Genomic DNA, 6884 nt, shown 5'->3' on the forward strand with positions numbered 1-6884 from the left:
TACTGGGATGATGGTAAACCAGGGGGACAGAGCTGGTAGTCGTAGAATGAGCTAGATGACTATTTTGAAAGTCAACTCATCAACATTCAGTTTTTTCAAAGATTTTTATTTATTTATTTGAGAGAGAGAAAGCGCACAAGTGGGGTGAAGGGCAGAGGGAGAAGCAGACTCCCCGCTGAGTAGGGAACCCAATGCTGGGCTCCATCCTGGGACTCCGGGATCATGACCTGAGCTGAAGGCAGACGCTTAACCGACTGAGCCACCCAGGTGCCCTATCAACAGTCCTATGTTAACAGTCCTTATATGTTACGTATCAACTATGTGCTCAACAGCATAATAAGCGTTCAGGGGCTACAATGACACGTAAAGCACAGACCTGTGAGACCTGAAGAGGAAGAAGATAAAAGGAAGGCTCTCACACCAGAGGGTTAAGAAATCTTGAATGACTAACAATTTGCTACCAAGGAACAGGATGCCTGACAAAATGCATTAAGTGTCGTTAAGTGTCAGGTATGGTGGGGACATGATTGGAGGCCTTGCCTGGGCTTTGAACTTGGCAAGGGATAGAGGGCAAGCCTTTCCCGAGGCCTTCCCTTGCATCCTGTAGAACTGAGGTGAATGATGTAAAGGAAGAAAAGCCAGAGCGTGTGCGTCTCTGGACAGGGTTCTTTTTTTTTTTTTTTTAAAGATTTTATTTATTTATTTATTTGAGAGAGCGAGAATGAGAGAGAGAGAGAGAGAGAGAGAGCGCACATGAGAGGGGGGAGGGTCAGAGGGAGAAACAGACCCCCCACTGAGCAGCAGGGAGCCCGATGCGGGACTCGATCCCGGGACTCCAGGATCATGACCTGAGCCGAAGGCAGTCGCTTAACCAACTGAGCCACCCAGGCGCCCTCTGGACAGGGTTCTGAGATGAATCATAATCTTCCTGGGGGTGGGGGGTATAGCTGTAGGGTCCTGCCACCCCTCTCTTCATCCCCTGAGCTGTAATTGCCAAAATGAACAGATTATCACAATCTCAGCCTATGCAACTACCTCCCTAATGCTCATTTGCTGACTTTAATGAGTTCCCAAACCCATTTGTGATCTTACAATCAGCTCAGGTTCACCCCTGAAAGAAAGCGCTGAAAGTCTCGTTAGAGAAGTCGGCTCTGCAGAATGCAGATACATTGATATGAAAATAAATTCAAACGAATTCTTGTGGGCATTGTAAGGCCTCCCAGTTCCCTGATACCATTCAGCACAAAAATGTTAGGTGTTGGATGTCCTGATGAGCCATCGGGTGTACAAAACCTGTCTTGCAAACTACATTCATCTCCTTTTGTTCTCTCTTCACATTTCACAGCTTCCTCTGCTCTGCCTAAAAAGGAAAACTCACATCTTCGAGCTGTTACAATAAAACTACTGGCAGTGTGTAAAGTGAGAACAGAGACTTGCCTTAATTTATTGTACCGTGTAGATTTATTACACATCAGGGTAATAATAACAACACCATGACTTGCCGCCTGATAATCTCCTATGCTCCAGTAGGAGTGCAGGAAAGGGAGCCTGCAGGCCCCACAGACTCCCTGTATGGTGCTAAGCGCTCCGGGCACACTCCTGGCCCAGTGCCACCGCATGATGTGATACTACTGGGCCACGCAGCGTCAAGATGTGATGCAGAGCTGGTGAGGAGATGTAGTGTTTGGACAGAAAACCCTGGAGGCCATTTGCCAGGGCTGTGAGAGGAGTGTTTCCACAGTAGCTCACTGCCAGGGGAGGAAGCATCCCCAGCTACCTTCTTGTATGTAAAAGGCTCCTCCACCTGAAATCTGAGGGGAACACAGGTTGAGAAACTTTACCTGGCATTTTACCTGCCTTTAGGTGGCACCACACTTAGAATCTGGGATCTTCCTAGTTAAATTGGTTCAGCGTCTGAGGAACAGTTAACAATATGCAGGGTTAAAGACAATCACCCCTCAGGCCCAGGGTCTCCTTCGGGGTGTTGGCCTCGCTTCTGGGCTGCTTCTCTGTCTGCTCATGGCTTCTGAGTCCGGGGGCGCCCAATCCATCTTGGCTGCTTCCAGGGAAACTACTCTGAGGCGCTGGGGCAGTCAGCCTGCCCACCGTGCCAGTGACATCCTCACAGAGACAGCGTTCATCAGAGGGGCCCTCCTGCTGCTCCGCTTGCTCTGGAAGCTTCTCATTAGGGTTTCTAATTTTTAAGATAATGGGAACTTAATGGGGATTATTTTGATTTTCTCTCACCAGCCAAGGCTTTTGTCCCCAAAGTCCTGCTGCCCCCAGCTGCACTGCCTGAACAAATTGCATTCTGAGCAAGCAAAAGCTGTGGCCCAGGAGACTGCTGACACGACCTCAGAAACACACAGTCCAATCCCATGGCCCAGTTTTCTTTGCTCTTATGCCAGGAGTTTTGCCCGTAACAGTATTTGGGTTTCTGGCCATCTTGGCAACCCCTTTGTACCCACCCGTGTCTCTCCACCCATTTTTAGAGGGAAACAGCTTTAAAAATCATCAGTGGACGAATCGATCAATTAATTCTAAGCATTGGAGAGGCTCGGGCTCCTGTTGGTCTTTTCCCTCTCCTTCCGTGTTTTATAAAATCGAGAATTTAGTCTGCCCACGATCTGTTACCTGGCTGTGCTCTAGGACAGAGATTTATCCTCCAAGGACAGTGCCAAGATTGAAAGGATTGGGAAATCATGTGTGATTGACCCTCAGAATAATCAAAGGACCTCAATAAATATATTTTGAGACCATGAGGTCCTGGGGATCTGAAGACATTGTCCCTGTCCTCTGCCAAAGCTTTGGTTTTCTTCTCAATAAACAAACTTAAGTTTGTTTGTTTTTGCATTTGTAGGGGGTTGCCGGTGGGATAAATTGGCCCTTGGGGATTTCTGTCCTGCCAAAATGATGGCCAAACTACAAAAATGTGCAAACCACCTTCACAGAATAAGCTCGTTTTGGGTGTCCGCTTCCCCCTGTGGGCTGCTAGCTATGGGGACCCCCCCCCAGCAAATCCCAATTCTTGGAAAGCACTTCAGTCCTGTGGTTGCTGATTACTGGTGGGTAAGAAACCATGTCAGCCTTCTGTCTGCGGTTTAAGAGTATTATCACTACCAACTTGAACCTCTGTCACTAGGTCTTCATCTCACAACTAACTCCAAGGTAATCTCACAACATGGAAACCAGAGTCAGAGAGGTCGATGAGTCACAGAACGAGATAAACATGGCCCTAGGTCTGTTCAGAGAGGTGACGGGCCTGGATGTTTAAAAGCACGCTGCTCATCACTTCTGACATAGGGCCCAAGATGATTACAACTAAACTTGTTTTAGGGCTAAGTTTATCAGACAGGAAGTTCACTGCTCAACCATTTTGTGGAATGACCGTCAATGGGTTGGCCCAAGAAGGAGGAAGAAAGAAAAGGATGCCAAAGACAGCAAGCAACAATGCAAGATGGAAGGCAGCTATGCTCACCACTATACCACCAACATGACAACGCAAGATGGGAAGTAGGCAGGAACCGTGGTGCTGTCAACAGGTCAAAAAATCAAAATGATTTAAGGGTAAAAGCTAAACCGTGGACACCCTGGCCCCTGGGAATTGATTTCGAGGGGAACCAGCATGTACCAGGGACTCAAAGAAGACTATGGATCCAAGCATGGTGCTGAGGGAGAAGATGGAAAAGAGAACAAGGCAGAGACTTTAGGCCCACGAGAAGCAGCATCCCAACCCCAAAGGATGTCTGTGTCACTGCGTCCAGGAGAGCAGACAGTGTGCAGAAATTCGGCCCGCCAGCCCCCGGTTACTGACTGCTATGGCAGTTTCCCTGTGGGCCACCAGGCACATGCTCCTTGGCTGCCTCCACCAGCCTGTAGGTGCTGACTTGGCTGATAGTCTCCACCGCAGGCACCGGGCCTCTTCCCACTTCCTCCTCCTCATGCTTCTCTTGTAAGCGTGGCAGCCAAGGCCTCCTCTAGCCTGCTTTGCCCTCCCTTACCAACACCCGAGGTTTGGCAGGGCCAATTGCAAATGATCATTGCCATCTTTTCTGTTGTGCCCTTGAAGTTTGAGCAGAGAGGCAACCAAGGAGCCCCTGAGCAAATAAACAACTCCATTTCCAAAATGAGTGTGAAATAAAGCCCAGCCAAGAAAAGCAAAGGCAATGTCCAGGGCAAAAGCTGGACAGGATCAAAAGCTGAGGAGAGTCTCAGCCCCTGCAAATTTTACTTGTTTTGTTAAAAAGAGAAGGAAAGAAAAGAAAGAAGCTAGATACTATCCCCTTCGTAGGCATGGTGTGAAGATGAATAAAAAAGATGCTCACTCTGTTTTTAAATTGCAGTCCTGAACTGTTCAACTGGGAGGAGCGGGTTTTGTATTCCAACACAGCTGTTCATGACCCTCCAGCTTGGAAGGAGTGAGGTTGAGGTACTTTACAAAGGAAAAAAAAATAAGATAATTGTTATCTAAAAAGTTCTACCTTGACAAAAATTTGAAGTTCTGTTGACCAGATCAAGGAACAGTCTGTCAAATCTTCACTGCACCCCAGCTGACACCCTATTGTTTGCCTCAGCCCTGCGAGGTGATTTTGGCACCTTTTATCTCAAAATACACAGTAAATACTCATTAATCTCCACAGCATTCTCAAGTTGGTCAAGTCATTCGCACTTGGAGCCATGACAGGTGGGGTAGTAGGTAGCAATTTTCCTTTGCTCTCATTAGCCTTCCCACATGCTGGGAAACAGGCGTGGAAGGCTTTGAGGTTCTGGGCCAAATCAGTGGTAGTTCAGGAACCCAGCATTGGGTACCTCTGTCCTCTCTGGGAAATGGCTTCTGGACTCGGCAGCAGGTACTTTTCCAAGTCAGCTCCTGTGTGTGTCGGCAGCTATGGTGACTCCTCCCGTCCAAGGGGCCCCAGGTTGTTGACCTCCACTCCACCTCTGGAAAGTTCTCTGGCGGCTGAGGAAAATGGAGCAGGTGGGAAAGTAGGGTGAAGCCTTGGGGGATTTGATGGTTGGGTGCTTGAATGGATCCAAGTGGGGAAAAAGGGCTCTGTGATTGTGAATTAATACAGCTGGAGGGGACTAGCTGCAGACTCAGCTTTGTCCTTAAACTCTGGTAAGAAGCTAGCAGGACGTGTATGACCTCCCTTGATAATGAAGCATCACAGTGCCCAGGCCGAGCCTGACCCCTGGCCTCACTTGTCCTGCCTGCCCCCTTGGGTTTGCACACATCCTGCAAACCTTGGGAGGGGCCGTATTGGGGTAGATTTTCTTGAGGCCTTATTTGTTTCCGCCCTCAATAGAGAGCCACAGGACACTTTTACCTAGGTTAATCAAGATGATCTTAGAGTAGCTAGATAAATTTGGTATCAGCTGGACTTGGATCTTTTTTTTTTTTTTTTTTTTAAGTACTGGAAGAGAAAGACGGACAATTTTTACCAGGTAGAAAAGATTAGAACAATGGGTGCTTGTTTCCTCCCATCTTCATGATCTCTTGCCTCAGAAAAGTGGGAGGGAAATAAACTGACACATTATTTGATGACTGCCCCCCCCCCCCACGCAGTAGGCTGACTCTGTATCTCAGCAGGAAATGGGGGAAGAGGAAGTGGGAACTGACACTGAGTGCCAGCACTATGCTGGCCACTTTATAGAAATAATTTAACTCTCCCGCACCATACCCTACTATGTAGATATTATTAGCCCAATATTTAAAAAAATTTTTTTATTTAAATTCAATTAATTAACATATAGTGTATTATTAGTTTCAGAGGTAGAATTCAGTGTTTAATCAGTTGCATATAATACCCAGTGCTCATTCCATCAAGTGCCCTCCTTCATGCCCATCACCCAGCTACCCCATCCCCCAATGCCATCCCCCTATTTTTAAAGACCCCTCTCTTCGGCTCTTGTAGTTAGGAAGCCAAGAAACCAACATTTAAAACCTAACAGTTAAAACTGACTCCACATTCCTTCCGTGAGTATTGTTAACTTGCTGACGCGCCCATTCTGAATGAAGACTGGCCTGATCCTGAACTCAGCCTTCAGCGGGGAAAAAAACAGTAGCCCCATACTCTCTTCTGACACAACAGGGTTATCAGACTGTCCAATGACACGAAGGGTCAGGATGTCAAACTCATTTCGAAACCCTCTTTCGCTGAAGGATCTGAATGAACACTTTTTTTCCAGTGTGTGGGCTGCAGGTCCCTGCGAAGGTCATTGGCCTGTGGAGGGAGATAGTCTATGACCTGTTTGTTGAAAAATCCTCCTAGAGTTTACCCTCAATCACTTGTCAATAAATTTAGGGATACCTTAAACTAGAAGAACCTTCAAAATCATACTATTCTAGCCTTGTCAGAAAAGTAATCATTGCCAAATTGATCGAGGGCCTATTCTATGCCAGGAACTGTTCTTTGGGCTTTATTTGTTTTATTCCTCTAACAATCCTATGAAGAAGGTACTATTAGTTTCTCCCATTTTACAGGTGAAAGTACCATGCAAGGTGTTAAGAGAGGTTAAGTGACTTGCCCAAAGTTACACAGGAAGGAAGTGACAAAGCTGGGATTTGAACTTCCCAACCTGGGCGCCTGTCAACTATACTTTGTGCTGCCCATCATCAGGGAGGATGGACAGAGATAGAAAGGCTCATTCCTGTATTTGGAGAAGAAGAGTCTTCTTTTCTCGTTTTCCATGTATAGAGTAACAGCAACCTTCTGCCACATAGAGCCCCAAGCCCCTTTACCCCCAGACGTGTTAACCTTCTAGAAGCCTGCTGAGACTAACTCCTCAGTCTCTCATGACATCTTTGCTCGTCTCTTTCCTTCTCCTCAGGGGTCTTCAGCACCTTCCTCTTGTGATGGGAATGAGGGGCTCTTGGAACCTTG

The sequence above is a fragment of the Eumetopias jubatus genome, unplaced genomic scaffold (genome assembly GCF_037043125.1).
Source record: "Eumetopias jubatus isolate StellerSeaLion01/CBP00866 unplaced genomic scaffold, mEumJub1_p1.0 scaffold_4, whole genome shotgun sequence".
Lineage (NCBI taxonomy): Eukaryota > Metazoa > Chordata > Mammalia > Carnivora > Otariidae > Eumetopias > Eumetopias jubatus.